The sequence below is a fragment of the Bos grunniens genome, chromosome X (assembly GCF_055505025.1).
Source record: "Bos grunniens cultivar Pamir isolate PY7600 chromosome X, Bosgru_T2T1.0, whole genome shotgun sequence".
In the NCBI taxonomy this organism is placed as follows: Eukaryota; Metazoa; Chordata; class Mammalia; order Artiodactyla; family Bovidae; genus Bos; species Bos grunniens.
Genome location: NC_141194.1, coordinates 101219679 through 101239093, shown reverse-complemented (window position 1 = coordinate 101239093; position 19415 = coordinate 101219679). Strand labels below are relative to the sequence as shown.

The 19415-nt window shown below is 38.8% G+C and overlaps 1 long non-coding RNA gene across 3 annotated transcripts in view; it reads right to left on the bottom strand.

Annotated features, from left to right (window-relative positions):
* Positions 1-19415, bottom strand: part of LOC147340970 (uncharacterized) — a 229203-nt gene that overhangs the window by 47240 nt on the left and 162548 nt on the right. The window lies entirely within an intron of this gene.

Here is a 19415-nt window from a genome sequence, read left to right as displayed (position 1 = left end):
CCTGGATAAAACCTTACTGAAATTACCCCTGGACATGAATGAATAGAATAAGCACCAATATATTGGGATGCAGCAATATCCTAGAATGTCTCTAGTAAAAATTCTATTATAATCTCTACTGTTAGAGGACATTGGTACAATCAATCTGTCTCTTATAGTCATGTCACTGTTTATGAGAGTCCAGTCCACAGCTTATGAAAAGAAAAATACTTTGAAAGAGTATGTTACTTTAAGACTACTGACTTGAAAGAAAGATAAGGTAACATACAGTAAATATTAACAGGAAGAGCAGTCTCAAATATTTAATTCCCACAAGTCCTGCCTCTGATCTATATGAAAATGATGCAACTGTCCCAACCCAGTCATTCTCAGTTGCCTCAGAATGAGAGGCACAGATGGTCTCTCAGGTAGCTAATCCAGTATTATTAACAGTTTTCTCTGTTAATGAATTGGTCTTGTTGAAAAGCACATAGTTGGGTCTGTTTGTGGATGGGGAGCAGAAGCCCTAAAGTACTTCTGCTGCTTCTCTTTGATCAGCCTGAAGGAGTTTTCTGTGATAGCAGTTGTCTGGGGAAGCTTACTGAGCTTGAAGATCAGTTTGATTTGAGTAATTTATTTGAGTAATTTATTAATAATTTGGAAAGAACTAATTAAAAATGTGTTTTATTCTAAAGTTAGAGCTCCTACAGAGGCTCAGAAGGAATAGACGTGTAAAAGGAAACATTTCAAAAGATTCTGAGTTTGTTATTCCCCCAGTCCCATCTTCCCTCCAATATCTTCTCCTCTTCATCTTCTCACTCTGATTCATTTGTTTCTATCTCTTTCTCTATTTTCACACACATACAACACATATGCACAGGCATGCACACACACACACACACACCACTGCTAATCAGAGACAGCATGTGAGAATAACCTTCTTTGGGGGAGAAGATTCACTCACTATCATACTCCAGGAACTGGACTCAGAGAGCTGCCCATACTCATCCACCTATAGTCATGCATTCTAGTCTCAGGTTCCCTTTTTCCTTCTTAATCTTCTGTTAGAATTGGAATCATAAGTTATCAGAGCTAGAAAGAACCTTAGAGATTCTACCCTCTCAGATTATATAAGAGGAAACTAAGAGAGAAAGAGAGGATATAAGTGATTTGTCCATGGGCACTGAGTTAGTCAATGGCAGAGACAGGGCTAAGATTCAAGCAGCAAGTTATGAAGGATGGGGAATAAGAACAGAAAAAATATGCAGTGGCTTCTTTCTTGATATGCTTCACTCAAAAGTCTGTTGTTGAGTCCCACAGTGACTTGCCTCTGCCCTACTATCTGCTCTGCCCATAAAACTCACGGTGCTTAGACAGGAACTGACTGTGTTAAGTGGTGGTGGTAGATGGTGGTTTTGAAGCGGTGATACTCCCTAGGTCTTCAACCTATTTATTAATATATTTAATGTTTTAAGTTAGAACACTACCCCACTGATCCCAGGCTAATAAGTTAGGTTGAATTTCCTTAACTGGTTCATTTCAGCCTGAGATTCCATGAAAACCTGAGAGTTCTCAATTTAAATGCAGCAAATTATCACCATATGCATCAAATCAGTTCAGTTCAGTCACTCAGTCATGTCTGACTCTTTGCGACCCCATGAACCGCAGCACGTTCAGCCTCCCTATCCATCACCAACTCCCGGAGTCTACCCAAACTCATTTCCATTGAGTTGGTGATGCCATCTAACCATTTCATTCTCTGTTGTCCCCTTCTCCTCCCACCTTCAATCTTTCCCAGCATCAGGGTCTTTTCCAATGAGTCAGTTCTTTGCATCAGGTGGCCAAAATATTAGAGTTTCAGCACCTCTGCAATTCCTTCCAGTTAAACTACCCAGGCCCTGTGAGAACATGAAAGCCAATTCAAGGGTGCTGGTTGGTGCTTTGGGATTTTCTTGACCTAATCAACATATGTAAACATCTTGTTTTTTTCTGAGATGACCTGATTCGATTGATGACAGATTTCTTCATCATGCTTTTTTCTTTCTCTTTCTCTCTCTTGCACATGTGAGAAATCAGCATCTGAATGTAAGCAAATCAATTAACTAAGAAGTTAATTCTCATTGCAAACTTTGGTACTTTATTCCATCTCTGCTTTTTTACCAAAGACAGCTACTGGTATAATCTTATTTTAGACTCAGTTTTTCAGAGTACACACTATTCAATAAGAAGGGCTTCCCAGGTGGTACTAGTAGTACCATCTTGCCAGGTGGTACTGGGTGGTAAAGAACTTACCTGCCAATGCAGGAGACATAAGAGACCTGGGTTAGATCACTAGACTGGGAAGATCCCCTGGAGAAGGAAATGGCTACCCTGTCAAATATTCTTGCCTGGAGAATCCCAAGGACAGAGGAGTCTGGTGGGCTACAGTCCATAAGGTCGCAAAGAGTCAGACACAACTGAGTGACTTAGCACACACAGGAAATAATAGCAGCAGTTATCAATGTGCGTACTTACTATGTTCTTGACACTATGCTAAACCTGGATTAACCTAGTTAATTTTCACGAAGCAGGTTCTGTTATTAAAGCCTTTATGCAAATGAACACACTGAGACTCAAAGAGGTTAAGTAATCTGCCCAAGGCTACATAAATAAAGAACTTGCCTGCCAACACAGGAAACACAAGAGATGCAGGTTAGATTCCTGGTCCAGCAAAATACACTGGAGGAGGGCATGGCAACCCACTCCACTATTCCTGCCTGCAGAATCCCATGGCCAGGGGAGCTTGGTTGGCTACAGTCCATAAAGTCACAAAGAGTCAGATACAACTGAAGTGACTTAGCACACACATGTGTGCATGGAGTTAAAATAAGTGAAAATAGCAGGAATTGGATCCAGGTTTGTTGAGTTACAAAATAATCTGTGCTGGTGAATTCTACCTACTATTTAAAGAAGAGTTAAAGTCTAGTCTTCTCAAACTATTCCAAAAATAGAAGATGAAGGAATGCTTCCTAACTTATTTTACAAGGTCAGCACTACCCTGATACCAAAACCAGAAAGACATCAGATACAAAAAATGAGGCAATATCTCTAATGAACATAGATGCAGAAATCCTCAATGGAATATTAGCAAACTGAATTCAATGATACAATAAAAGCATCATACACCATGGCCAAGTGGGATTTATTCCATGGAAGAAAGGATAGACAAACATCCACAAAACAACCAATGTAATAAACCCATATTAATAAGACTAAATATATAAAATGTGTGATAATCTTATTAGATACAGAAAAAGCATTTAATAAAATCCAACATCCATTTATCATAAAATTTTTCAAGTCAGTATAGAGGGACTAACTCAACATAATAAAAGCCAATACATGACAAGCCCACAGCTAACATTATTCTCAATGGAGAAAAGCTGAAAGCTTTTCATCTAAGATCAGAAGCAAGTCAAGAATACCAAACAACTCTTACCACTTTTATTCAATATAGAAGTCTTAACAAGAGCAATGACAAACCAATTCAGTATTCTTGCCTTGAGAATCCCATGAACAGCATGAAAAGGCAAAAAGAGAGGAGACTGAAAGATGAATTCCCCAGGTTGGTAGGTGCCCAATATGCTAAGGGAGATCAGTGGTGAAATAACTACAAAAGGAATGAAGTGATGGAGGTGAAACAGAAACAGCACTCAGTTGTGGATGTGATGGGTGATGGAAGTAAAGTCCAATGCTGTAAAGAGCAATAATCCATAGGAACCTAGAATGTTAGGTCTATGAATCAAGGGAAATTGGAAGTGGTCAAACGGAAGATGGCAAGAGTGAACATTGACATTTCAGGAATCAGTGAACTAAACTGGACTGGAATGTGCGAATTTAACTCTGATGACCATTATATCTACTACTGTGGGTAGGAATCCTTTAGAAGAAATGTAGTAGCCATCATGGTCAACAAAAGGGTCCGAAATGCAGTACTTGGATGCAATCTCAAAAACGACAGAATAATCTCTGTTCATTTCCAAGGCAAATTATTCAATATCATGCTAATCCAAGTCTATGCTTCACCAGTAAGGCTGAAGAAGCTGAAGTTGAACCGTTCTATGAAGACCTACGAGACCTCTTAGAACTAACACTAAAAAAAAAAAAAAAAAGAGCGCGAGAGAGAGATGTCCTTTTCATTATAGGGGACTGGAACACAAAAGTAGGAAGTCAAGAGATACCTGGGAAAACGGGCAAATTTGGACTTGGAGTATAAAACGAAGCAGGTGAAAGGCTAATAGAGTTTAGTCAAGAGAACACACTGGTCATAGCAAACAGCCTCTTCCAACAACACAAGAAAAGACTCTACACATGTACATCACCAGATGGTCAATACTGAAATCAGATTGATTATATTCTTTGTAGCCAAAGATGGAGAGGCTCTATACAGTCAGCAAAAACAAGACTGGGAACTGACTGTGGCTCCCATGTAATCATGAACTTCTTATTGCCAAATACAGACTTAAATTGAAAAAAGTAGGTAAAACCATTAGACCATTCAGGTATGACCTAAATCAAATCCCTTATGATTATATAGTGGAAGTGACAAATAGGTTCAAGGGATTAGATCTGATAGACAGAGTGCCTGAAGAACTATGGACGGAGGGTTTTAACACTGTACAACAGGGAGTGATCGAGACTATCTCTAAGAAAAAGAAGTGCAAAAAGGCAAAATGGTTATCTGAGGAGGCCTTACAAATAGCTGAGAAAAGGAGAGAAGCTAAAAGTAAATGAGAAAAGGAAAAATATACCCATTTGAATACAGAGTTCCAAAGAGTAGCAAATAGAGATAAGAAAGCCTTCTTCAGTAGTCAATGCAAAGAAATAGAGGAAAATAATAGAATGGGAAAGACTAGAAATCTATTCAAGAAAATTAGAGATACCAAGGGAATATTTCATGCAAAGATGAGCACAATAAAGGACAGAGATGGTATGGACCTAAGAGAAGCAGAAGATATTAAGAAGAGGTGGAAAGACTACACAGAAGAACTATACAAAAAAAGACCTTGTGACCCAGCTAACCATGATGGTGTGCTCACTCGTGTACAGCCAGATATCCTGGAAAACAAAGCCAAGTGGGCCTTACAAAATATTACTAAGATCAAAGCTAGTGGAGGTGATGGAATACCGGTTGAGCTCTTTCAAATCCTAAAAGATGATGCTGTGAAAGTGCTGAACTCAACTCAATATGCCAGCATATTTGGAAAACTCAGCAGTGGCCAGAGGACTGGAAAAAGTCAGTTTTCATTCTGATCCCAAAAAAAGGCAATGCCAAATAATGTTCAAACTATTGTACAATTGCACTCATCTCACACACTAGCAAAGTAATGCATAAAATTCTCCAACCCAGGCTTCAACAGTACATGAAGGATTTAGGAAAGGCAGAGGAACCAGATATCAAGCAAGAGAGTTCCAGAAAATCATCTATTTCTGCTTTATTGATTATGTCAAAGCCTTTGACTGTGTGGATCACAAAAAACTGTGGAAAATTCTTAAAGTGATGGAAATACCAGACCACCTGACATACCTCCTGAGAAATCTGTATGAATTCAGGAAGCAACAGTTAGATCTGGACATGGAACAACAGCCTGGTCCCAAATCAGGAAAGGAGTATATCAAGGTTGTATATTTTCACTGTGCTTATTTAACTTATATGCATAGTACATCATGCAAAATGTCAGGCTGGATGAAGCACAAGCTGGAATTGAGAGTGCTGGGAGGAATATCAATAATCTCAGACATGCAGATGATACCACCCTTATGGCAGAAAGGGAAAGAGAACTAAAGGGCCTCTTGATGAAAGTGGAAAAGGAGAGTGAAAAACTTGGTTTAAAACTCAACATTCAGAAAACTAAGGTCATGGCATCCTGTCCCATCACTTCATTGCAAATGGGCAAACAATGGAAACAGTGATTGACTTTATTTGGGGGGGGGTTCCAAAATCACTGCAGATGGTGACTGCAACCATGAAATTAAAAGACACTTGCTCCTTGGAAGAAAAGTTATGACCAAACTAGACAGCATATTAAAAAGCGGAGACATTACTTTGCCAACAAAGGTCCATCTAGTTAAAGGTATAGTTTTTCCAGTAATCATGTACAGATGTGAGAGTTGGACTATAAAGAAAGCTGAGAGCTGAAAAATTGATGCTTTTGAACTGTGATGTTGGAGAGGACTCTTGAGAATCCCTTGGACTGCAAGAAGATCCAACCAGTCAATCCTAAAGGAAATCAGTCATGAATATTCATTGCAAGGACTGATACTGAACATGAAGCTCCAATACTTTCACTGCCTAATGGGAAGAACTGACTCATTGGAAAAGACCCTGATGCTGTGAAAGATTGAAGGCCAGAGGAGAAGTGGATGACAGTGGATGAGATGGTTGGATGGCATCACTGACTCGATGAACATGAGTTTGGGTAAGCTCCAGGATTTAGTGATGAACAGGGAAGCCTTGCATGGCTCAGTCCATGGGATTGCAAAGAGTCAGACACAAATGAGTGACTGAACTGAACTGAACTGAACTAGAGCAATTAAGCAATGAAAAGAAATAAAAGTCATCCAAATTGGAAAGGAAAAAATAAAAATCTCTATCTACAGATGATTTGATATTATGTATGTGTGCAGGCTAAGTTGCTACAGTTGTGTCCAGTTCTGTATTACCCTATGGACTGTAGCCTGACAGGTTCCTCTGTTCATGGGATTCTCCAGGCAAGAATATTGGAGTGGCTTGCTATTTCCTTCTCCATAATATTATGTATAGAAAATAGTAAAGGATAAAATAATGAAATCATTCCATCAAAATATGTACAGCTACTAAATGAATTCAGCAAAGTTACAGGATACAAAATTAATCTAAACTAATAATAAGCTATGAAAAAGAGAATTGAAGAAAAATATCCCATTTATAATTTCATCAAAAAGAAATAAATATCTAACAATAAATTTAACTAAGTGGGTAAAACACTTGTACTCTGAAAATTATTAAGATATTGATGAAGGAAAGTTTAGATGATATAAATAAATGAAAAGTCATAACATGTTCATTAATTAGAAGAATTAATTTTATTAATATGCCCAGACTACCTAAAGCAATCTAAATATTTAATATATTCCTATCATAATACCCATGGCAAACTAATAAGCTTTTGCATGGTGAAGGAAACTATCAACAAAATGAAAAGGCAGTCAACAAAATGAAAAGGCAATCTATTGATTGGGAGAAGATATATGCAAATGATACATCTGGTAAGGGGTTACCATCCAAAATATACAACGAATTCATACAACTCAATGTCAAAAATGAAGCAATCTAATTTTATACATGGGCAGAGGACCTGAATAGACATTTTTCCAAAGAAGACATAGAGATGGCCAACAGGTACATAAAAAGATGCCTAACAGCACTTTTTCAGAGAAATGAAAATCAAAACCACAATGACACATCACCTCATACCTGTGAGAATGACTATTGTCAAAAAGACAACAAATAATAAATGCTGGTGAGGTTGTGAAGAAAAAGGAACTCTCCTACACTGTTGGTCAGAATGTAAATTGGTGCAACAACTATGGAAAATGGTGGAGGTTCCTCAAAACTTTAAACACAGAATGACAATAGTTCTAGGAATTCCTTTCCTAGGTATGTATCTGTAGAGAAAGAGCAAATTAGCCAAGATGTTATGGTTAGTCTATCTCAACAGCTTCTCGCTCTTGCTCCATGTTTTGTAAATAATGTTTATGCAACAGCTGAGATCACTTAAAACACTGTGCATGTGCATCACAAGGAACTCGCCTGATCACAAAGTATTTGCTTGGTCATGAGGTACTCACCTTGTCAGGAGCTGTTTTGTGCAGTACGCCTGTATAAACCTCACCATGAAAGCCCTGGATGTTGCTGCATTGTGGCTACATTGGAGCGACATCATGCTTACACTATATGATGCTATGTTATAGCTCTGTTATGACTATGTTTTGGTTATGGTGTGGCTGCTGTTATGGCTGTATGTCATCCAGGAGAGAGGCTGTGTTGTGGCTGCAGTGCCAGTCAGAAGAGAATAAACATATCTTCAGTTCTTAAGGCCCCTCGAGTCTCCTACCAGCCTCTTAACTCATACTTTACCTATCTTGCATTCAACAAACAGTGTGGACAGTGTGAACAGCGAGACAATTGGCATCACAAATAGGATGAGAGCAATACAGTATCCAAAGACAATAGAAACACTAATTCAAAAATATACATGCACCCAAATGTTCACTGCAGCATTATTTACCATAACCAAAATGTGGAAGTAACCTAAATGTTCATAAACAGGTGAATTAATGAAGATGTAGCACATATGTACAATGGAACATTACTGAGCCATAAATAAGAATGAAATCTACACCTGCAATAAAATGTGTGACCTAGAGCCTGCGTGTGTGCTAAGTTGCTTTAATCATGTCCAACTCTTTTTGACCCTATGAACTAGGGCCCGCCAGGCTCCTCTGTCCATGGTATTCTCCAGGCAAGGATACTGGGCTGGGTTGCCATGACCTCCTCCAGGATCTACAGCAGGTATTCCCAACCCCTAGGATGCAGACAGGTTCTGGTCCATGCCCTGTTAGAAACCGGGCTGCAAAGTAGGAGGAGAGCAGTGGGTGAGCAAGCAAAGCTTCATCTGTCACTGCCCATCACTCCCCATCACTTGCAATGTAGCCTGAAACTCTTCCTCCCTCAGTTCATGGAAATATTGTATTCCAGGAAACCAGTCCCTAGTGCCAAAATGTTTGGGGACTGCTGGTCTAGAGAGTATTATGCTAAATGAAATGTCAGACAGCAAAAGGCTTTTATGTGAATTCTGCAAAATGAACGAGGTGAACAGAACCAAAATGGGTTCATACATACTGTACAAAAAAGAAACTTGGTTACCAGAAGGTAAGCTGACTGAGGTTGGGTGGGGACAAATAATAGGTGAAGGAAATTAAAAGGTACAAACTTCCAGTTATTAAAAAAAAAAAAAGTCACGGGGAAGTAATGTATAGTGAATATCAGATCAGATCAGATCAGTCACTCAGTCACGTCCGACTATTTATGACCCATTGAATCGCAGCACGCCAGGCCTCCCTGTCCATCACCAACACCCGGAGTTCACTCACACTCACGTCCATCGAGTCAGTGATGCCATCCAGCCAGCTCATCCTCTGTCGTCCCCTTCTCCTCCTGCCTCCAATCCCACCCAGCATCAGAGTCTTTACCAATGAGTCAACTCTTCGCATGAGGTGGCCAAAGTACTGGAGTTTCAGCTTTAGCATCATTCCTTCCAAAGAAATCCCAGGGCTGATCTCCTTCAGAATGGACTGGTTGGATCTCCTTGCAGTCCAAGGGACTCTCAAGAGTCTTCTCCAACACCACAGTTCAAAAGCATCAATTCTTCAGTGCTCAGCCTTCTTCACAGTCCAACTCTCACATCCATACACGACCACAGGAAAAACCATAGCGTTGACTAGACGGACCTTTGTTGGCAAAGTACTGTCTCTGCTTTTGAATATGCTATCTAGATTGGTCATAACTTTCCTTCCAAGGAGTAAGCATCTTTGAATTTCATGGCTGCAAGCACCATCTGCAGTGATTTTGGAGCCCCAAGAAATAAAGTCTGACACTGTTTCCACTGTTTCCCCATCTATTTCCCATGAAGTGATGGGAACAGATGCCATGATCTTCGTTTTCTGAATGTTGAGCTTTAAGCCAACTTTTTCACTCTCCACTTTCACTTTCATCAAGAGGCTTTTAGTTCCTCTTCATTTTCTGCCATAAGGGTGGTGTCATCTGCATATCTGAGGTTATTGATATTTCTCCCAGCAATCTTGATTCCAGCTTGTGTTTCTTCCAGTCCAGTGTTTCTCATGATGTACTCTGCATATAAGTTAAATAAACAGGGTGACAATATACATCCTTGATGGACTCCTTTTCCTATTTGGAACCAGTCTGTTGTTCCATGTCCAGTTCTAACTGTTGCTTCCTGACCTGCATACGGATTTCTCAAGAGGCGGGTCAGGTGGTCTGATATTCCCATCTCTTTCAGAATTTTCCAGTTTATTGTGATCCACACAGTCAAAGGCTTTGGCATAGTCAATAAAGCAGAAATAGATGTTTTTCTGGCACTCTCTTGCTTTTTCGATGATCCAGCAGATGTTGGCAATTTGATCTCTGGTTCCTCTGCCTTTTCTAAAACCAGCTTGAACATCAGGAAGTTCACGGTTCACATATTGCTGAAGCCTGGCTTGGAGAATTTTGAGCATTACTTTATTAGCATGTGAGATGAGTGCAATTGTGTGGTAGTTTGCACATTCTTTGACATTGCCTTTCTTTGGGATTGGAATGAAAACTGACCTTTTCCAGTCCTGTGGCCACTGCTGAGTTTTCCAAATTTGCTGGCATACTGAGTGCAGCACTTTCACACATCATCTTTCAGGATTTGGAATAGCTCAACTGGAGTTCTATCACCTCCACTAGCTTTGTTCGTAGTGATGCTTTCTAAGGCCCACTTGTCTTCACATTCCAGGATGTCTGGGCTCTAGGTCAGTGATCACACCATAGTGATTATCTGGGTCGTAAAGATCTTTTTTTTTTTTTTTTTTTTATAGTTCTGTGTATTCTTGCCACCTCTTCTTAATATCTTCTGCTTCTGTTAGGTCCATACCATTTCTGTCCTTTATCAAGCCCATCTTTGCATGAAATGTTCCTTTGGTATCTCTGATTTTCTTGAAGAGATCTCTAGTCTTTCCCATTCTGTTGTTTTCCTCTATTTCTTTGCATTGATTGCTGAAGAAGGCTTTCTTATCTCTTCTTGCTATTCTTTGGAACTCTGCATTCAGATGTTTATATCTTTCCTTTTCTCCTTTGCTTTTCACTGCTCTTCTTTTCACAACTATTTGTAAGGCCTCCCTTGACAGCCATTTTCCTTTTTTGCCTTTCTTTTCCATGGGGATGGTCTTGATCCCTGTCTCCTGTACAGTGTCACGAACCTCATTCCATAGTTCATCAGGCACTCTATCAGATCTAGGCCCTTAAATCTATTTCTCACTTTCACTGTATAATCATAAGGGATTTGATTTAGATCATACCTGAATGGTTTAGTGGTTTTCCCTACTTTCTTCAATTTAAGTCTGAATTTGGCAATAAGGAGTTCATGGTCTGAGCCACAGACAGCTCCTGGTCTTGTTTTGCTGACTGTATAGAGCTTCTCCATCTTTGGCTGCAAAGAATATAATCAATCTGATTTCGGTGTTGACCATCTGGTGATGTCCACGTATAGAGTCTTCTCTTACTCAATAATATTTTAGTAATAGTAACTTTATATAGTGACAAATGGTAATTAGACTTATTATGGTAACCATTTTGAAATGTATATAAATGCCAAATCATTATGATCCACACCTGAAGCTAATGTAATATTTTATATTCTTTGTGTATACTTGAGTTTTAAAAAATACAAAGAAAAGTAATTAAACTCAAATAAATCTGCAATTTTAAACATATGTTAAAACCACCTCTTAGTCTTATTGGACCCTTTGAACAGTGACAGAAGCAAAAGAAATGCAGTAAATGAAGCCTCACCACTTAAAGCAGTAAAAGCCCTTCCTTCTGTGTGCAATTCAGTACCAAAAAATAGACCCAAGGGAAATTTTGGCTCAATGCATGTTGAAGGATCACAATGAAAACAAAATTTTAATTTTAGAAAAGCTATAAATAAAAACAAACACATTTAGGTTTTAAAAAATCTGTAAGATGGTTATTATTGCCTAATTTTCTTAATAATAAAGAGAGTGAGTGAGATTTTTTTCCACAAATATTTCTTACTTGCTGAAGCAGCCATTTTTAATAAGGCAAGAGCTAAAAGCATACTAGAGTAAAAGAAAACTATAAATATTAAAATGCAAAACTACTATGGGAAGAGTACAAACCAGTCTCACTGAACTGCTTGACTTTAAAATCTGTACCAACTGAATTTTCTTATTAAAGGTTTATTTTAAGAAAAATCCAACTCCATTCAGTGTGAACACAATTCTTACAGTAACAGCCTATCTTCCACAGTTAATTGCTGCTTGTCTCCTTGAATATAATCATTTGCATAATTATGATTCTTTTCAATAATAAAAAAGGATTATATAATCTTGGTGAAGGAAACATCATAAAATTTAAATTTATATAAAATTAAAGGAATAAATATTTCAGAGTAACAGAACAATTAACATCTACCAAAAGCATAAAGGTTTTAACATGAGAGCCTATGTATTAACAGAAAATCACTTTAGATTACACTACTCTTCAAGTGTCATTCAAAATTAAACTCTAGATCTTATTTTGGAATTGCTATATTGAGAGGAATATCAGTACTACCAGCCATAAGTTATTGTTTATAATAAATGAACACAGTGGGTGGAAAGCAGATGTTTCACTGTAATTTTGCTGCAATGAGGTACAAATGCAGACTAGAAGTAACAGTCCACTTGGATGAAAGTTGGATTATGTTAAAATATAAACTCTTGAGAACAAGAGGGCGGAGGAGTAGGTGGACGTGGAGTACATGTCTCTCCATGGATACATCAGGAATACACCCTCAGACACAGAAGTGCACGCAGAACACCAGCTGAGAGCGGACAGGAGTACCTGCCCAGGGGAAAAGAATATACAGAACCATGCAAAACTCGGTAGGACGAAGGAACTATGGGGAGAAAATAAGAGTGTGAGTAGGACTGGACCTGCCTTCAGCAGGTGGGAGAATTGAAGCAGGGGTCTGATCCCCATATCAGGGCAACTGAGTCAGAGGAGAAACATGTGAGGTTGAGAGTGAAACAGCTGATCTGTGTCAGCCTAAATTGAATGAGAATCAGATAGTCCTTGTCACAGCCATACATACCCTGGACAGGGAGGCTGGTCGCCTGGAAGGTGCAGTGGCTGGGACCTGGAGTTCAGGGATTGTGGAGCAATCCCAGGGCGAGGGCTGCTGTTGACTGCAGAGACCAATCGAGGGGATGTGAGGGAGGAAATACCTGTGGAGGAAAGCTGGGCAGTCATGGAAACAAGGCGATATTGCTGAGTCACGCACTGGGGTGGAGCCATCACCCCAGCTTCTGGTAACACTAGCAGCTGAACCATAAAGAGGCTGCCCATCAAATGCCTAAAGCACTAAACTACAGAGTAGGACCCCACCCAAGGTACTCCATTAAGTGACTGATGCACTGAACTACAGAGTAGGACCCCAGTCACGGGGGGACCCTCTATGTGCCTGAATGGGTGGAGCTACAGATAAAGACTGGCCAAAGAGACCTTCTGATCTGATCGCAAGCTACTGGAGGCTTGAAAAAAGACTATGATAGGGCCATAACTCCTGGGGCGGAGGCAGTCCATGTCCCTGCACACTTTGTGCCACCAGGATCCTCACAAGCCAAGCAGCCATGCCATCTTCATGCTCAGCTCTCATGGAAGCAGAGCTGCCACAGGCAAAAATATCCAGCATCTATAGCATAAGGTTGCTTCAGTCGTGTCCAGCTCTTTGAGACCCTGTGGACTGTGGCCTTCCAGGCTTATGTCGGGGGGAGGGGGAGTGGTCTCTAGGCAAGAATACTGGAACATATTGGCCAATACTGGTTTCCATACCCTTCTAGAGCACTATATTTCCTGTTGCCCTAGCTGCCAGTTGCCCTGAGTATCTGTTGCTGCCAGAACTTCTGCAACCCAAGCAGCTTCACCACCTCCACACCTGGCCCTCACAGGGGCAAACTCAAGCCCTCTGGGGCAGCCTCAGGAGCAATCCCCAGTGGACAATCCAAAGCAGAGGTGGAAATAAAACCACAATTGAAACCCAGGAGCAGTGTGGCTAAGGAAGATTCAAAATCTTCCCACCAACTGTACAAGCTGTAGGTTAAATCCACACGATCAACTAAGTAGACTGTGTCTATGGAATATGTAAAAGGACATTGAGTGCTCCTACAAAAGAAAACACACTAGTTCTGTTATCTGTGGACAGTGGAGGCAAGAACACACAGGATTAGGACCAGATTAGAATCTGAGCTGCTCCCACAACAGGTCCAGAGATCAGCACAGTGTTGGAGGGCATCCTAGGGAGGTGAGGTGGACTGTGACTCCCAGTGAGGGAAAGGACTCTGAGAGCAGAGACTCAAGAAAAACATGTATTATTATTATGTTTTGACTGCTTTAGATTCTTTTGGATTTTTTTCTTTTCTTTTCCTTCCCCCCATGTTGTACTTGGCGATTTTATTGGTGCTATGAAATCTAATTAAGCTTTTGAGCCTTTTTTTCCCCCTCAGTCATATTTTTTATTGTTGTTATAAACCTCTGCCTCTACGTTGGGCTTTCACAGTTCTGTAGAATTTTCCTTTTTTTCTTTTTCTAACTTTAATTTTAAACCTATTACTATGTTTCTACATTTATTCCTTTGTTTGCTTTTCCTACTGTTCTTTTCCCCTTGCAGCTAATGTTTAATGTATATAAATCTTCTTAATGTATCTCTATTTAACTTTGCATATATATTCTTTCTTTTCTTTCTTTCCTTTTTTCTCAACATATTTGTTAGTTTTGTTTCCATTGCTTTACTCCCCAACTGGCACCTTGCTTTAGTTTTGTCTTCCAGTTTGTGCTTTAGTTAATTTTCTTCTTAAATGTTTGATATAATTTTTGCTTTCCTTTATTCACCAGGTCAAAATATTGTACTTTAGTTTTGGTAGCCTGTTTTTATTTTGCTTATGGGAGTATATGTATATGTGTATATTCAGTCACACCTTTTATTGTTGCTATAAACAACCACCTCTATGTTGGGTTTTTGCAGTTCTCTGGAGTTTACTTTTTTTTTTTTTCCTTTCTTCTTCATTTTTTTCTCTTTTTTATAATTTTAATTTTTAAAAACCTATTATATTTTTTACATCAATTCCTTTGTTTGCCTTTCCTACTGTTCTTTTCCCCTTGCAGTCAATCTATAATGTATATAAATCTTCTTCATCACCTCTATTTAACATTGCATATCTATTCTTTCTTTTCTTTTTTTTTTTTAATTTTATTTTTAAACTTTACAATATTGTATTGGTTTTGCCAAATATCGAAATGAATCCGCCACAGATATACATGTGTTCCCCATCCTGAACCCTCCTCCCTCCTCCCTCCCCATACCATCCCTCTAGGTCGTCCCAGTGCACGAGCCCCAATAATCCAGTATCGTGCATCGAACCTGGACTGGTGACTCGTTCCATATATGATATTATACGTATTTCAATGCCATTCTCCCAAATCATCCCACCCTCTCCATCTCCCACAGAGTCCAAAAGACTGTTCTATACATCAGTGTCTCTTTTGCTGTCTCGTACACAGGGTTATTGTTACCATCTTTCTAAATTCCATATATATATGCGTTAGTATACTGTATTGGTGTTTTTCTTTCTGGCTTACTTCACTCTGTATAATAGGCTCCAGTTTCATCCACCTCATTAGAACTGACTCTAATGTATTCTTTTTAATGGCTGAGTAATACTCCATTGTCTATATGTACCACAGATTTCTTATCCATTCATCTGTTGATGGACATCTAGGTTGCTTCCATGTCCTGGCTATTATAAACAGTGCTGCAATGAACATTGGGGTACACGTGTCTCTTTCCCTTCTGGTTTCCTCAGTGTGTATGCCCAGCAGTGGGATTGCTGGATCATAAGGCAGTTCTATTTCCAGTTTTTTAAGGAATCTCCACACTGTTCTCCATAGTGGCTGTACTAGTTTGCATTCCCACCAACAGTGTAAGAGTGTTCCCTTTTCTCCACACCCTCTCCAGCATTTATTGCTTGTAGACTTTTTTGTTTGTTTGTTTGTATTTTAATTTTATTTTTAAACTTTATGTAATTGTATTAGTTTTGCCAAATATCAAAATGAATCTGTCATAGGTATACAGTGTTCCCCATCCTGAACCCTCCTCCCTCCTCCCTCCCCATACCATCCCTCTGGGTCATCCCAGTGCACTAGCCCCAAGCATCCAGTATCGTGCATCGAACCTGGACTGGCATCTCGTTTCATACATGATATTTTACATGTTTCAATGCCATTCTCCCAAATCTTCCCACCCTTTCCTTCTCCCATAGAGTCCATAAGACTGTTCTATACATCAGTGTCTCTTTTGCTGTCTCATACACAGGGTTATTGTTACCATATTTCTAAATTCCACATATATGCATTATTATCCTGTATTGTTGTTTTTCCTCCTGGCTTACTTCACTCTGTATAATAGGCTCCAGTTTCATCCACCTCATTAGAACTGATTCAAATGTTTTCTTTTTAATGGCTAGTAATCCTCCATTGTGTATATGTACCATAGCTTTCTTATCCATTCATCTGCTGATGGACATCTAGGTTGCTTCCATGTCCTGGCTATTATAAACAGTGCTGCGATGAACATTGGGGTACACGTGTCTCTTTTCAATTCTGGTTTCCTCAGTGTGTATGACCAGCAGTGGGATTGCTGGATCATAAGGCAGTTCTATTTCCAGTTTTTTAAGGAATCTCCACACTGTTCTCCATAGTGGCTGTACTAGTTTTTATTCCCACCAACAGTGTAAGAGGGTTCCCTTTTCTCCACACCCTCTCCAGCATTTATTATTTGTAGACTTTTGAATCGCAGCCATTCTGACTGCTGTGAAATGTTACCTCATTGTGGTTTTGATTTGCATTTCTCTGATAATGAGTGATGTTGAGCATCTTTTCATGTGTTTGTTAGCCCTCTGTATGTCTTCTTTGGAGAAATGTCTATTTAGTTCTTTGGCCCATTTTTTGATTGGGTTGTTTATTTTTCTGGAGTTGAGCTGTAGGAGTTGCTTGTATATTTTTGAGATTAGTTGTTTGTCAGTTGCTTCATTTGCTATTATTTTCTCCCATTCTGAAGGCTGTCTTTTCACTTTGCTAATAGTTTCCTTTGATGTGCAGAAGCTTTTAAGGTTAATTAGGTCCCATTTGTTTATTTTTGCTTTTATTTCCAATATTCTGGGAGGTGGGTCATAGAGGATCCTGCTGTGATGTATGTCAGAGAGTGTTTTGCCTATGTTCTCCTCTAGGAGTTTTATAGTTTCTGGTCTTACGTTGAGATCTTTAATCCATTTTGAGTTTATTTTTGTGTATGGTGTTAGAAAGTGTTCTAGTTTCATTCTTTTACAAATGGTTGACCAGTTTTCCCAGCACCACTTGTTAAAGGGATTGTCTTTAATCCATTGTACATTCTTGCCTCCTTTGTCAAAGATAAGGTGTCCATATGTGCATGGATTTATCTCTGGGCTTTCTATTTTGTTCCATTGATCAATATTTCTGTCTTTGTGCCAGTACCATACTGTCTTGATGACTGTGGCTTTGTAGTAGAGCCTGAAGTCAGGTAGGTTGATTCCTCCAGTTCCATTCTTCTTTCTCAAGATACCTGTGGCTATTCGAGGTTTTATGTATTTCCATACAATTTGTGAAATAGCTCTGTGAAGAATAACGTTGGTAGCTTGATAGGGATTGCATTGAATCTATAGATTGCTTTGGGTAGTATACTCATTTTATCTATATTGATTCTTCCAATCCATGAACATGGTGTATTTCTCCATCTATTAGTGTCCTCTTTGATTTCTTTCACCAGTGTTTTATAGTTTTCTATATATAGGTCTTTAGTTTCTTTAGGTAGTTATATTCCTAAGTATTTTATTCTTTCCGTTGCAATGGTGAATGGAATTGTTTCCTTAATTTCTCTTTCTATTTTCTCATTATTAGTGTATAGGAATGCAAGGGATTTCTGTGTGTTGATTTTATATCCTGCAACTTTACTATAATCATTGATTAGTTCTAGTAATTTTCTGGTGGAGTCTTTAGGGTTTTCTATGTAGAGGATCATGTCATCTGCAAACAGTGAGAGTTTTACTACTTCTTTCCCAATTTGGATTCCTTTTTTTTATTTTTTCTGCTCTGACTGCTGTGGCCAAAACTTCCAAAACTATGTTGAAAAGTAGTGGTGACAGTGGGCACCTTTGTCTTGTTCCTGACTTTAGAGGAAATGCTTTCAATTTTTCACTATTGAGGATAATGTTTGCTGTGGGTTTGTCATATATATCTTTTATTATGTTGAGGTATGTTCCTTCTATTCCTGCTTTCTGGAGAGTTTTTATCATAAATGGATGTTGAATTCTGTCAAAGGCTTTCTCTGCATCTACTGAGATAATCATAGGGTTTTTATTTTTCAATTTGTTAATGTGGTGTATTACATTGATTGATTTGCGGATATTGAAGAATTCTTTCATCCCTGGGATAAAGCCCACTTGTTCATGGTGTATGATCTTTGTAATGTGTTGTTGGATTCTGATTGCTAAAATTTTGTTAAGGATTTTTGCACCTATGTTCATCAGTGATATTGGCCTGTAGTTTTCTTTTTTTGTGGCATCTTTGTCAGGTTTTGGTATTAGGGTGATGGTGGGCTCATAGAATGAGTTTGGAAGTTTACCTTCCTCTGCAATTTTCTGGAAGAGTTTGAGTAGGATAGGTGTTAGCTCTTCTCTAAATTTTTTGGTAGAATTCAACTGTGACTCCGTCTGGACCTGGGCTTTTGTTTGCTGGAAGATTTTTGATTACAGTTTCAATTTCCATGCTTATGATGGGTCTGTTAAGATTTTCTATTTCTTCCTGGTCCAGTTTTGGAAAGTTGTACTTTTCTAAGAATTTGTCCACTTCTTCCATGTTGTCCATTTTATTGGCATATAATTGTTGATAGTAGTCTATGATCCTTTGTATTTCTGTGTTGTCTGTTGTGATGTCTCCATGTTCATTTCTAATTTTATTGATTTGATTTTTCTCCCTTTGTTTCTTGATGAATCTGGCTAAAGGTTTGTCAATTTTATTTATCCTTTCAAAGAACCAGCTTTTGGCTTTGTTGATTTTGCTATGGTCTCTTTTGTTTCTTTTGCATTTATTTCTGCCCTAATTTTTAAGATTTCTTTCCTTCTACTAACCCTGGGGTTCTTAATTTCCTCCTTTTCTAGTTGCTTTAGGTGTAGAGTTCGGTTATTTATATGACTTTTTTCTTGTTTCTTGAGGTATGCCGGTATTGCTATGAACTTTCCCCTTAGGACTTATTTTACAATGTCCCATAGGTTTTGGGTTGTTTTGTTTTCATTTTCATTCGTTTCTATGCAAATTTTGATTTCTTTTTTGATTTCTTCTGTGATTTGTTGGTTATTCAGCAGCGTGTTGTTCAGCCTCCATATGTTGGAATTTTTAATAGTTTTTCTCCTGTAATTGAGATCTAATCTTACTGCATTGTGGTCAGAAAAGATGCTTGGAATGATTTCAATTTTTTGAATTTACCAAGGCTAGATTTATGGCCCAGGATGTGATCTCTCCT